At 57.3% G+C, this 14366-nt stretch overlaps 1 protein-coding gene across 1 annotated transcript in view; it reads left to right on the forward strand.

The window, feature by feature from the left end:
* TRERF1 (transcriptional regulating factor 1) overlaps nucleotides 1-14366 on the forward strand; it is a 215762-nt gene that overhangs the window by 76920 nt on the left and 124476 nt on the right. The window contains 1 exon segment of the mRNA XM_045572697.1: nucleotides 11722-11804. The gene's annotated coding sequence lies outside the window, so the exon portion shown is untranslated.

The following is a 14366-nucleotide window of genomic DNA, read 5'->3' on the forward strand; positions in this document are numbered from 1 at the left end:
CCCTTGTTTGAGAAGTTTCAAGACTTTTTTTTCTTTTTAATATTTTATTGACTTTTCACAGAGAAGAAGAGAGAGGGATAGAGAGTTAGAAACACAGATGAGAGAGAAACATCTGATCAGCTGCCTCTTGCACATCCCCCACTGGGGATGTGCCCCCAACCGAGGTACATGCCCTTGACCGGAATCGAACCCGGGACCCTTCAGTCCGCAGGCCGGCGCTCTATCCACTGAGCCACACCGGTTTCGGCAGCAAGGAGACTTTTGAAGGAGGAGGCGACGGCAGCCCGTTAACGCCAGCGCGGGGCCCTGCCAGCCGCACGCGCTGCGCCTGGGACGCCGCCGGCTCTGCTCGCCGTTTCCGCTGCCACCTCGGGGGCCACGGGGCTCCATAAAACACGTTTAAGAGGCATTACAGATCCCCTCCGCAGGAACCGGAGTGGTTTCTGTCACGGCCCGGTGATTCAGGGCGGCGTCCGGAGCCACCGCGTGGCTGGGAGCTCCCGCCAGCCCGGCGGGGAGGGTGCGGACACGTCTGCCCCGCTGGTGGCAGGAGCCGAGGAGGAACGTGTGCAGAGGCCTGCGAAGGCTGCTTACCGGACGCTCCGCGCGGCCCTTTGGAGCGTGGGCTGTCCATGCAGGGGGCTGTTCTCCGGCCACGAGAAAGCAGGGAGCACTGCCCGGTGTCCCAACACCCCTGAGAACAGGATGCCAGGAGGAGGGAGCCGGACACCACGGCCACGGCCGGCCGGTCCCGTTTGTGTGAGCTGTCCTGCATGGGCACCTCCGCACGGGGAAAGAGGGGAGAGGGCAGAGGCTGCTGAGGGGCACGGGGTTTCTGAAAACATTCCCAAATTAGCGAGCAGTGAGGGTTGTACAGCCTTGTGAGTAAATAGGCAAACACCACTGCACTGGGCAGTGTAAAGGGTAGATTTTTGTGGCTCCTGCATTACCTCTCAGTTTACCAAGGACTAGCGAGCAAACGTCTTTGGAAGGCGTGGCACTTAGTTCTCTAGTCCTTGCCTTTGGGGGACAGGGGTGTTTGTGTTGCTTCAGTGCAGGAGCCCCCTGCCCCCCTTCCTGCCTCCCCCTCCGTCACCGCTAATCTCCTGAGCATCCTTTATGCAAAGCTTGTTTTCCAGGAGAGATCTGGAAGCGTTTGTGCTAAGCGGATATGCGGCTGCTGTGACTTAGCCTCTCCCAGGGCATTTGCATATGAGCTCATAAAGGGAGAAAGCTGTGAGGGGAGAGGAATGACCATTTAATTTTTAATTTTAGAATTCCCAGTAAGGGCAGGCGAGCGTGGAAGGTTTCTGTTGGTTACCGGGCGGGGCGCTCTCGCCGGCCCTGGACCGAGGGCTGGCTGAGCCCAGGGCGGGCCGGGCTGAGGCGAGGGGCAGGCCGAGAAACACCCCTTCAGAACAAGCACCTGGGCCCCAGATTTCCTCTAAACATTTGCCAAAGTGGGGGCCTTCTAACTTTGGGGGCTGCTGGGAGGAAATATCCTCTGGGTAGGTGTCATGTCTGCTGGGAACGTGCTTGGTTTTTGAGTCAGGGCGTCCCAACTTGAGACAGACTCCTTGCCCAGCTCTTTGCTGCTCTGGTCCCTGTCCATTCAGCCCTTCTGGTCCTCGTCTCGTGTTCCTTCACCACGTCCTGTGTTCCTCCACCTCCCCCCTGCTTCTTCACATGTCCTGCTGCCTTCCCCTCCGTCCCCATTGTCACACCCCGGCCTTCAACACCCAGTGTGGTTCGAGCTTTATCTCCTTGAGAATCCCCTTGGTCAGTAGTAAGCCTTTGTCCTTCGTGAGTGTGTGTGTGTGTGTGTGTGTGTGTGTGTGTGTGACTCTTAGATCCCGAGACCTCTATCTTTTTAATCATCTTTGGGTCTCCAGAGCCTGGCACAATACTTGTACACAGTAAGCACTAACTAAATGCCTTTGCCTTGCCCTGAGCCGAGGGTGAGTTTGGCCCTGTGCGGGAGTGGGAATAATACACGCAGCCAGAGAGATTCGAGGAAACCATACGCCTCAGGAATGACTCCATGAGAAACAAGGAAATAGCATCTGTGGAACGAAGGAAGGACTGGAATCTGAACTCCTGCTGGCCGGGGATGGGGTGTGCCTGCGCTGCGTGTCATGTGACAGGATGAGCACCGGGTGGGCATCTTGGAGCCGCCCTACTGAGCAGCAGCTTCCATGGGGGGCCTTTCCCAGGAAGGTCTCTTGGATTTCACCTCCTCACCCAGAAGGACCTGCAGCAACAAATACTAGCCGGACACTGACTCTGGGTGCCGGGTGTGGTCTAGGCCCTGCTGCCTTGTAGGAGCTGCGCCTGTGATGGCCTTGGAGGAGCCAGGGCCTTGGAATAGGCCCCGCCTGGGGGGGGGGGGGGGGGCGTGGCTTTTCCCTGAGCCTCTTGAGTGACATCTATCAATAGATTCCAAGGGGTGTTAAATTCCCGCGTGATGGATTGCCCTTGGGTAAAACGCATTGGTGCTTATATCTTTTTTTTTTTTTTTAATTTACTCTTTTCTTTGTCGATGAAGGAATCTTAAACGCTGCCATTGACGCTGCCTCCGAGGAGAAGAGAGGAGTGAGAGGACGGCAGGTCGGCACTGCAGCCCCTGCGAGGGGCGGGCCGATGCGGAGGGTTTACGCGGAGAGACGCTGATGAAGGGAGGATTTCCAGACGTGTGTGCAGGTGGGGGAAACCCAGGGACAGCCAGGCACCCAGGGCTGGCCGCAGCGGGTCGCTGTCCTCTCCAGGAAAGCGTCCCAGGACAACAGAAGCTGAAGGGAGAGACATCACTCCCAGACCGTGGAGAAGTAGGAGGAAAAGGGAAAGGAACTTGTAGTTCTTGTAAGGAAGTCGGTGGTCCAAGAAGGAGGAGAGAGAGAGAGAGAAAGAGAGAGAGAGAGGTGTGTGTGTGTGTGTGTGTGTGTGTGTGTGTGTGTAGTTGAGAGTACCCTGGGCATTTCAATGCACAGCTGGCTCTTACCCTTCTTAGGTTCCTCAGTGTAACCAGTCGGCCAGTGTCCCGTCCTCCCCAGCATCATGGCTGTCACAAAGAAGAAAGGGCCTTGTCTGCGTCAGCGGGATGGGCACTGGGCCGCTTTGACTGAAGCAAGAATAACACAATAGCCACCGAAGGCCCTGGGCGTGCTGAGCGTTTTGTGGGCATCCCTCATCACATCTCCCCAGTAACCCCAGCATGTCGGTCCCGTTAGCCTCCTCACCTCCACCATGCTGCCTGCCGATGAAGACTGGGGCCGAGGTGCACTGGCCAACAAGAGGCATAGCTGGGCTCAGAGCCAGTCTGCCTGAGCCCTCCGCGTACACTCCTCACCTCTCACTGCCTGGTGGCCTCGGTCCCCTCCGCGCAGGGTGCTCCCCACCCTGTGGTCAGACCCACGTGGGTGCTGGTCCCACTGCCTGGGATGGTCTTCCCACTTCCTCTCCACTTGACCCAATTGAACCCTTTTTAAAACACCCAACTCGGATCTCACTTCCTCTATGAGACGACCTGCCACTCCAGCCCCTCTCCTCCACCTCCCACACACCTCTCCTCCAGCAAGCAGTTAACTGTCCACCCCGGTTACCCAGCTCCCCCTGGCTCCAAGAGGACTCTAACCCGATAAGGGTTTTCTACTTGGTGAATACATGCCCAGAGCCAGCATTGAGGGTTTTTCAAAAAGAGAAGCAGCAAGAGCTGAGCCTGGTAGGAGCGAACCGTGTGGCTGATTGTGTGGGGGAGGAGGGAGACGGGCACACTGCCACCTACCACAGCCGGGCCCTGTTCCGGAGCTGCTTTCCCCGGGGAAGCTGAGCGGAGCACCAGCCCAGCCGTCAGGCCCAATGGAGACGGGCAGTCGAAGAACCAAAACTGTCCACGCCTGCCTTCCCTCAGGACAGGAGGCGATGCTAGTCCAGCGCCCTCCTCGGGGGTTACCCCCCAGGCCCCGCAGGGCACAGCGACACCCGGGGGAGCCTGGCCAGCCTGTGTCTGGGCAGTGCAGAGGGTGTAACGTGCTTTAGGAAAGTCTCGTGGGGTCCCCGGGAGTTTGGGTCATTGACAGACGGCCTTCACATGTGGGGGTGACATCAAGAAGAGGCTTAAGCACCGTGTCCCCTGACCCCTCACTGTCACCCGAGGCCGGTCGCTCCGGTGGCACGGGGAGGACCCCGACCTGCCTCCGTGTCGTGTTGCCTCATCGCGTCTATGTTTGCTCTGTTCCTATTCTCCACCCGCTCCCGCCAGCCTCGGCCCCGCTGGAGGCGGGAAGGGAAGAGTGACTTGTGGGGAGGCAGTTGGGTGGACGCGTAGCAGAGGGCAGGTTGATAACCCTTCGCTCAGGCCTCTCTTTGCCGTTGAGTTTCTTCGGAATTTCCTCTCGGCCTTTGAGGCTGCGGTTCTTGTTGCCAGGAAGCCTCCCTCGCCCTCTTCGCTGCCTCCTTAGACGTGAGGGAGCAGTGAGGACTGGGGAGAATCCCACATGAGGGAGCAGTGAGGACTAGGGAGAATCCCATTGCTCACACGTCACCCAGAGAGTTTCCTGGCTCCTGATCTACAAGCGGTGGGTTTGAATGTCACTGGCGTAGGTGTGGCCGCTTGTCCTGGTGAAGACCCGGGAAGGAAGCACGTAGGGGTGGGTGGCTCAGCCTGGGCAGGAACGTGGAGGCGGGGACCAGCGGAGACACGTAGGAGAGAACGGCTGATCCACATGGCAGAAACTCGGGGTCCCCGGGGGAGATGATGCTGAGCAGGCGTGACAGCTGTCTTAGGGCATCTCTCTACCTCTGTTCTCCGGGACTGGCGAGGCCTACGGTGGCTCCAGGTCAGCCGTAGAGGTAGACTCGGCTCTAGGCAGAGTGCAGAAGCCAGGGCCGGAAAGGAGAAATCTTTCATTTCCCATTGAAAACAAAATGCATGCTTGCCCCAAATTCAAACTGAAGGTGTAAGGAGAACCCCCTTTGCCCTCCTCCCTCCCCTACCTCCTTTCATCCCTCATTAAAAGCTTCCAGTCTATCCTTGATTACTGGGAATTGGAGAAGGGATAATATGTGTGGGATAGCAAGCTGTAAATACTGGCTGTGGTCACTTGCGCAAATACTAGCTGTCACGTGACAGTCGGGAAGAAGGTGTAGGGTGGGCTTGGCGGAACTGGGAAGTAGTTTGTGGGTCAGGGAAGGGACTTTCAGAAGTGGATATGGTGGAGTTAGGGAAAGGAGCAGACGGAGAATTTCCGAGGCCTGCGTTTTGTTTGGATTTGTGACGTGGGTGTTGGTGAGGAGCAGGGTGAGGAGAGGTGAGTGAGACTAGACCAGGGCCTGCTATAGTCATACCTCACCTCCTGGGCTGGGCTTGGGGTGGAGAGAGTGGTGGGTATGCAAATGAGCAAGAGAGCCATCCGGAAGCAGTGATAGTAATTGTAGTTATTTATAAAAATACCTTGTTTGGCCCTAACCGGTTTGGTTCAGTGGATAGAGCACCAGCCTGCGGACTGAAGGGTCCCAGGTTCAATTCCGGTCAAGGGCATGTACCTTGGTTGCAGGCACATCCCCAGTAGGGGGTGTGCAGGAGGCAGCTGATCAATGTTTCTCTTCCATCAGTGTTTCTAACTCTCTACCCTCTCCCTTCCTCTCTGTAAAAAAATCAATAAAATATATTTTTTAAAAGTACCTTGCTTGACAAAAAAAAAAAAAAAAAAACCAAGTTAGCAACTCTGTGTGAGTTCCCCAAACTAAAAAATAAATATTTTAACAGATCTGTGAATACTAGAAAACTGAGCAACACTGTAGAACTGAACCGGGTGTTGTACATGTCGGATTCTGTTCTGGTTTTGTGTCTGGCTGAGCATTCTTGGTCTGAACCTTAATTTTTTCAGATCTCAATTTCTTATCTATGTTAGATCGGTGGTTCTCAACCCTGGGTGCATATTAAATTACTGGGAAACTTAACACACACACACACACACACACACACACACACAATACCAGGGCCCCACTCCAGTCCACAGGAACCCAAATCTCTAGGGGTGGGGGCGGGTTTTTTAAAATCTGCCGACAGTGAGACCCCTGGATTCCCTTCATTGCTCATTTGAGCCCCACCGTGTTAGGAGTCTTATGTATTGTACTATCCAGTTTTGTTCCTTTCACACCCTCTGCACAGATGTCGTAAGCGTCTTACATAGCAAGAAATTTCACTATTTACAAAAAACTCCCCATAACTCACATGAAGGCCACTGAAATAATGCCAACATTCCTTCTCCCATAAGTCAGAATCGCAAACGTAATCATAGAACATTAAACAATTCATTTTTGACCCAGGAGTTTAGCGTGGGCTTTCATTTCTTTATTCCCTCATTTGGGGGGGGGGGGGGGGGCGCTACTGGCTGGAGGCCTGAGGCCGCCCTGTGTGTGGAGGAGGGCCGACCGAGAAGGTCAGAGGGCAGACCTTCCTGGAAGTGTTTTGCTAGAAGAGCCGCGTGAGCTGTAAGTCCCAGGCTGGGAGGTCCAGTCTGGGGAGGTGTTCTCGGATCTAAATTCTGCTCGGAGTGGGAGGTGTTTGAAGAGACTCGGTGCTGTTTTATCTTTACCATTGAAGTGTTTGGTTTTGTCTCTTCCTAAATGAGTCATTTTTTTTTAATTTTTTTTTTTTAAGGAACCTGACTTGAGAGGGGGGAACCACTGCGTGAGGTGCTGAGGGAGGGGCGGGCAGGGCGCTGACAGCGGGGGGCGGAGTTACCCCTGGGAGGGGTGGGGCCGCGGGGGGTGGATCCAGCGGAGTGGGACCCGCCCCGGTGGGGGTGGGACAGCAGACATGGTGTGGTTGTTTGTTCATTTACCAGGCATTTTCTGGGGCCCACCCACCAGACGTGGCCTGGTCCCCGGGCTCAGGCGGCAGGTGCTGAGAGGCTGTGCACACAGGGAAGGAGTTTGCACTCCGGTCGGGGTGATGGGACCCGTGTGGTGGAGGTTCGGTGTGTCCCCCGTTGCCTGCTCTTGTGGAGTCCTAGCGCCTCACGCCAGTGTGAGCAGCCCGCACGCACAGGGCAGTGCCGGGCAGGGTTCCCGCGGTCAGTGGCAGCTGAAGACCCTGCTGTGGAGCGGCAGGGCCGAGTGAGGACCCGCCCCTCCCACACTCTGTGCCGAGTTCTTCCAGCCAGAAACGGATGGCGCACGCCTGTGTCTCCCCCGGCCCCATCGCTGCGCAGAGTGCCCACGGCCCCTGGCGCCTGAGGAGCCAGAGGAGGGACCTGGAGCCGGAGGAGCGGCCAGACCCCGGCTGGGAGCCCCGGGCAGCTCCTGGGATCGGGCCCAGGGCTGGGGGCGAGGAGCTCCTGGCTCCCAGGAAGCGGTCTGTGCATTTGGAGCATCAGCCAGGCACCCCCTTTTATTCCACACGGACCGCCCCCTCCCATCCCCCACCTCCACCCCCAATGCTGGTTCCCATCTTCTCTGAGCCGTGAACACCCTCCTGCAGTGTGCGTGCGTGTTTGCTGCGTTTGTCACAAACTTCCTGTTGGGGTTTGGTGTGAGGCCCGAAGCCCTGTGAGTGTTGAAACCCGGGCGTTCACAGGGGTCCAGCGCTTCTCTCTCAGCGGCCGCGGGCGGCCCTTTGGTGGCCCTCCCCTTGGCTGGCCTCTGCCGGCCTCCTGGCTGGGAAGGGCTCCGTAGCCTCGGTACCTGTTCCTGTGCGTGAGGGCTGAGAGCCGGGAGGAGGGAGGGGAGCAGCACTCCTGGAGCCCCTTGTAGAAAGCCGGGTGCTGTGCTGGATGTTCTATAGATCCCTTGTTTATTAAGGCCTCCCTTTAGCACACCGGAACCAGGAGAGCCTCGAGGTCAGGGCTTGATCCCAGGCCCGTCCCCGACGCTCCTGTTCTTTCCGCCCTGTCCTGAGGCCCACACCGCGCCTTCCTGCCATTGGCGGGGAGGTCTCGATTCCTTATTGGGTATCCGGGCAGACAGCGTCCCCTGGGCTCCCGGACTCACTGCCCGGGTGCTGCCCGCTCTGTCCATGTGGGTGAACCATTGGATGGCCTGAGGGCTTTGCTGACGTTCACGCCTCCCGACCATCCGCCGCCTGTGGTTCTGGGAATCCCGGAATCATCGGAGTGAGTGAAGGCCGGCTCCCAGTTCCCCGGAAACGGGGAATCCTTTTTCCTGCTTCTGGGTGCCCAGCACTGACCGTCCTGCTGGTCCCCGTGACATCTGATATCCCCGCAGCCAGGCGCCTGACATTTCCAGCTCTCTCCCTGCGGAGGGAAGGAGCTGGATCTCTGTCTGTGTCCACGCGCGTGTGTGAAGGGGGAGCTGAGGAAGGATACCCAGAATGCCTGGAGTGCCTGAGGGCGGGAGGAGGAGGGGAGGGCTGAACCCAGGGTGCTTGCTAGGGGGGCTGGCCCGGGGTGCCAGGCGGTGGGTGCTCCTGCAGAGGGAGAGCAGGCGAGCTCCCCAAACCTCCCAGAAGGCCGTGCACCCCTTCCCGTGTTCATCCCAGGCCTCTTCTGTTTTCTGAGAAACTTCTAGAAGCACGTTTGTGGGTCCCGTAACGTTCCCCCCCATGCTGAGTCTGGGCGATTCCTGGTGTCCCCAACACAGGTTATTAATGAGCCTCCGGGCGTGTGCGGTCTATAGGGGCCACGGGAACTCTTGCCACGAGTCACTAAGTGCCGCGAGCACAGAAGAGCGGGGAAGAGCTCGGCAGACGGGACACACACACACACACACACACACACACACACACACACTGCTCGGGGACGGCAGGGGGGCAGGGCGCTCAGAGGGGGGCAGCTGCAGGGCAGGAGCGGGCCCACCGGGAGCGCCTCCTGCCGCTGTGCGTGGTGTTTGCTGCGTCTGTCCCCATGGGGGTGGCGCCTGGGGTGGCGTGGGGCGGAGGGCGCTTGCGGGAAGCGAGCTTGAAAAGGGGGTGTATGCACATCAGGAAGGACCCCCAGGGAGGGCGGCAGCATTTGTTACGTTCGGTCTTGGGATCCACCAGAGCCAAGCTGACCAGACGGACTGGGACGGTGAGAACCGGGCTGGGAGGAGGTCCGCCGGGGGCGTGCGCTGTGAGGGGGGCTTGGGGGCTGGGAGGAGCACGCAGCTTTGATGGGAATGGCTGGAGCTATTGGGGGGGGGTGTCTCTGAATTCAGTCTTAGGAGGTCTCTCCTCCTGAACTAAGGCTGCCAAGGGCCTGTCCCTGAAACCCCACAGTCAGAGGGACTGTGCCGCCAGAACCATGGCTTCTCCCGTCAGCTGGGCCCTCCGAGGCGCTGGCCGGCAGCCAGCTCTCCCCAGTCAGGGCATTGGGGTGGGGGCACAACAGCTAAGGAGAGAGACCCTCCGTTTCAGGGCCAGCCCGCACCCGCAGGTTCTCCCACACAGTGAGCCCACGCGGGTCCCTGCCTGCCCTGGGGTGGTGATTGGCATCTGGGCTCATCCCAACCTGGCTTCCTTCCGCTGGGAGAAAGACATGTTCCCTCCCAACCCGGAGAGCCTTTTCCCAGCACCGCCCCCCCTACCCCCCTCACCCCCCCACTCCCTCACCCCTGTCCCCTATAGCTCCTGGGACCCCGCCTCCCTCCGGCATCCGGCACCGAACGCTCTCCTCACAGGTACAGCCCCTCCACTTCTCATCCCCTTCTCCCCTCCCCTCACAGACGGAAAACGTCCGGGGCCTCCGTCCTCAGGGTCTGCTCCTTCGCTGCCATGGCCCACGCAGGTGGCTTCGGCCCCCGGGCGGGTGCCCGGCCCAGGGGAGGGACCCGGTGCGTGGGCTGCAGGGGGCACCGCCGCCCACAGGAGCCGCCCTCTCCGAGGTTACCACACCCAACGGCCACTTCAGCCCTTATCTTTCTGGGCTCTTCACTGCTTTTGACACGGGGACAACTTCCTCCTCGGGGAACCCTCTTTTCTCTCGCCTTCTTTCTTTCTGCAAATCAGTCTCCCCGCAACTGTTTTTGAGCAGCTGCTGTGTGCTGGCCTCCGGGGCATGCCACACGGCCATGTCCTCGCTCTCAGAGTTTACGGTCCGGTGTGAGAGAACAGGGATGCACACAGGGACCAATGGCAGGTAGTGATGGAGCTGCACAGAAAATGCCGCCGTGGCGGGGGGCGGGAGTGGGCAGTGGTGGCGGGGAAGGGCCTCCCTGAGAAAGTGAAATTAGCGCAGCAACCTGGAGAGAGAAAAGAACACTCAGTGGACGAGTGCTCAGGTCAGAGGGCACTTGCGACCCGCGTGACCTTGAGCAGGCTTCCGAATCTCTCGAATCTCAGCTCATCATCTATGCATAGGACTGTTGTATGAGGATTTTAGCTTGTCTTGCGCCCTGCACACAGGAGGTGCTCAAAACTCGGGGTCCTCTCGTGGTGTCAGAGGCACGATGTGCAGAGGCCCTGAGGCAGGAGCCTGCGTGGGCTGCAGGAGGCGGCCGTGGTGGCCGGAGGAAACTGAGGAAGCACGGACGAGGAGGGAGAGAAGAGGCCCGGGAAGAGGCTGGGCCAGGAGGTGTGGGCCTCGCAGGTCATCTCCAGGACTTTGTCTTACTTCGAGGGAAATGAAACACGGTGGGAGTGCTTGGAGTACAAGAGTGATCTTTAGATGGCCCCCGAGGCTGCTGGGGGAGCGTTGTTCAGTAGTTTGCTAGGGCTGCAGTAACAAAGCACCGCAAGCAGGACAGCTTAAAATAGACGTGTGTTGTCTTATCGGGCTGGAGGCTAGAAGTCTGAGGTCAAGGTGTCGGCAGGGCCACGCTCCCTCTCGAGGTGCTAGGAAGGACCTGGCCCGAGCTTCACCCCAGGCGGCTGAGGCGCGTTGGCTGGTGGCAGCAGAAGGCCGGTCTCCACCGGATGCTCCCGTGTGGACTGGGTGCCGGGTCCGAATATCTCCTTTGACGAGGACACCCGTTATGCTGGAGTAGGGACCCACCCTACCGCGTCCTAACAGCTGATTGCATCGGCAATGATCCTATTTCCAAATAAGATCAGATTCTGAGGGATGGGCATTAGGGCTTCACCATAGGAGCTTGGTGGGGGGGGGGGGGGAGGCACAATTCGACCTATGACACATGCAGCTCACATCCTATCGACTGTAGAAAGGCGAGGGTGGGCGTAGGGAGACCCGTGATGAGGTTACTGCAATGACCTAGCCCAGTGGTCGGCAAGCTCATTAGTCAGCAGAGCCAAATATCAACAGTACAACGATTGACATTTCTTTTGGCAGCCAAATTTTTTAAACTTAAACTTCTTTTAAGGCCACGTCTTCAAAATAGACTTGCCCAGGCCGTGGTATTCTGTGGAAGAGCCACACTCAGGGGGCCAAAGAGCCGCATGTGGCTTGTGAGCCGAGGTTTACCAACCTCTGACCTAGGGGGAGAGAAGCAGCTGGCATGAACCAAAGAGGTGGCGGTGGAGGTGGAGAGATGTGGTGAGAGCCTGGATCTGTTGGGGAGATAAAGCCGCCATCATTGGCCGATGGGTTGAACGTGGAGTGTGGGGCAAAGAGGAGAGTCACAGTGACTTGGGTTTGGGGGTGTCTTTCTCTCCTAAACCCTCTCCTCCCTCGAGGACCCACCTTCGCAGTCCTCCTCTGGGGCAGGTCCATCAGCTGTCGGTGCCCAGGGCTCAGTCCTCGGCTGCTTCCAGGCTCCCTGATGAGGCGGTCTGTTCCCATGGTAAAGTCGTGTGTCCTGAATGTATTGTTTGGGTCCCTCCCACAGGCCCTGGCTCCGGAGGATGCTGACGGAGGAAGACACGAGAGCAGGACGACCCTAAGAGACTGAGCCTCTTCCTCCCGAAGCAGGTAGCTTACATCTCTGGAAACTCCTGGCGTCCGAATGGCTTGTGAAGGGGGTGTACGATCTTTCCTTTGACGCCTGTGGGGAGGGGAATGCCCCAGGCGGGAGGGGAGGGCTGCGGTGGACTTGGACAGCCGTGGGTTTCTGGAAAACTTTGGGACAGGACCAGTGACTGTGGGGTCACACATTGGGATCCAGCGCCACTTGGAGGGGCCGAGGGCAGCCTGTCTGTCTCTCTGGACTTTGCAGAGTTGTTGTGAATAGTCAAGGGCGTTCATGAAGGCCACCTCTGGAAGACTGGGAGGGAATCAGACGTCTTTGGAGAATGGTAGTGCCGAGGGCCGCTCTGGGACACTCCCCAGAGCCTGTCAGAGGCGGATTCCTGGGCCAGCGAGCCTTTGAACTAACCTGGGGGCGTTTCCAGGGTTATTTATCAGCTCTGACCCTGTGTCTTCTTCCAGGCTCAGTGTGTCCGTCTAGAACAGTTTCCCAAAGTGTGGTACGCAGACACCCAGGGGTACGGGAAGAGTTTGGTGGGGGTACACGTTGCACCGGAGTTTGGTGGGGATATGCACTGCACCATGTTTAGCTGCGCCTAATTCTACGTCCTCCTGAGTACGAGGGGTACTCAGCGTTACGAAAATTATAGAAGGGGTACACGTGCCGAAACCGGTTTGGCTCAGTGGTAGAGCATTGGTCTGCGGACTGAAAGGTCCCAGGTTCGATTCTGGTCAAGGGCATGTGCATTGGTTGCGGGCACATCCCCGGTAGGGGGTGTGCAAGAGGCAGCTGGTCGATGTTTCTCTCTCATTGACGTTTCTAGCTCTCTATGTCTCTCCCTTCCTCTCTGTAAAAAATCAATAAAATATATTTTAAAAAAAAAAAAGAAGGGGTACACGTATGTCAAAAGTTTGGGAAACACTGGTCTAGAAAATAGACACAGAGCTGGGATTCCTCTGCCAGGTTCCGCACAGAAGCTGTCCGGAGAGTCCATGCGTTTGTGTGTAAACAGATTATTTTTCTTTCTTTGGAGGTTAAAACCCTGGTCTAGCCAGAGATGGCTGCTTTCCACAAATCCTCAGTGAGGGCAGAGAAGGGGGTGGCGATTCGTGACGTCTTTGATCCTTTCTGTGCGTGCAGGTTTTTTCTCGGGGAGGGCCACACTTCTCTCCTCTGGGATGTAACCGATGGCTCCTGTTTCTTTTTTGTGGTGGCTGATTGTGATTTAACGTTTAAGCCATGTGTCCTGGGGATCTGGTAGGAAACAGATGATTCGCTCCAGGGGTTCTCCACTGGAGAACTCCACGGATGGGACTGTTCGTGGGGGCTGAGGCAGGGCGGGAGGAACCAGCACCGGGATCCGGGACCTAGTCTGGGCCAGGGTGTCAGGGTGCCGTTCCCTGGCCGGGGCCTGAAGGGAGGAGGGTGGGACTGGCTCCTGGAACAGGGAAGGGAAGCCCCATAGAGAAAGGCTTTCTCTGGTAGAAGGACGAAGCCAAGCTACACCCACACGGCAGGAAAGAGCCACGAGAATACACACCCTCGCTGAACATCCCTCCTTCCTGTCTCCCGCTGGTGCCCCCCACTAGGCACACCAGCCAGAAGCCAGAAGGCAGGGGGTCATGTGGATGCTGTCCATAGGGATCAGAACCTCTGGGGGATGCAGGGCTGAGTGGAGGAGGGTGGGGGGATGGATAGGGAGTTGCAATTGGAAAATATTTGACCCGGCAAGAGCTGCAAATTGCTTGGATTGTGTTATAAAGGCTATTTCTTTCTTTCTTTTTTTTTTTTTTTTAAATATATTTTATTGATTTTTTACAGAGAGGAAGGGAGAGAGATAGAGAGCTAGAAACGTCGGTGAGAGAGAAACATCGACCAGCTGCCTCTTGCACACCCCCTACTGGGGATGTGCCCGCAACCAAGGTACATGCCCTTGACCGGAATCGAACCCGGGACCTTTCAGTCCGCAGACCGACGCTCTACCACTGAGCCAAACCGGTTTCGGCTATAAAGGCTATTTCTACTTTGGAATCAAAACTGTAGGCTGTCAGAAATCCTCTAGTCCAGTGGTCGGCAAACTGTGGCTCTCAAGCCACATGCAGCTCTTTGGCCCCTTGAATTTTTAGCAAAGGCCAGCTTAGGAGTAACCTAATTAAGTTAATAACAATGTACCTACCTACATAGTTTAAGTTTTAAAAATTTGGCTCTCAAAAGAAATCTCAGTGGTTGTACTGTTGATATTTGTTGACTAATGAGTTTGCCGACCACTGGCCTAGTCAGACTTAGACCTTTTTATAGCTGAAAAGGGAGGTGACTTGCCCAAGGCCATCCATTAGTTCCTGGAAGTGTTTTCTTGAAAGTCCATTATGTTTTCTTGAGAACACTTAAAGCGAGGAACAGTGTAAAGCGAAATCTGAGGCAGTGTTTGGAAGAGGCCGTACGTTAGGACTTGTCCGTTTGGGTTCTTTGGGGTTGTGACTGTCAACAAGCAAACTCAGAGGCCCTCCCACAGCACAGGGACCAATGGGTGGACGGCAGGGCAGGTGAGACTGCGGCTCAGCACGCCC

The sequence above is a fragment of the Pipistrellus kuhlii genome, unplaced genomic scaffold (genome assembly GCF_014108245.1).
Source record: "Pipistrellus kuhlii isolate mPipKuh1 unplaced genomic scaffold, mPipKuh1.p scaffold_m20_p_5, whole genome shotgun sequence".
Lineage (NCBI taxonomy): Eukaryota > Metazoa > Chordata > Mammalia > Chiroptera > Vespertilionidae > Pipistrellus > Pipistrellus kuhlii.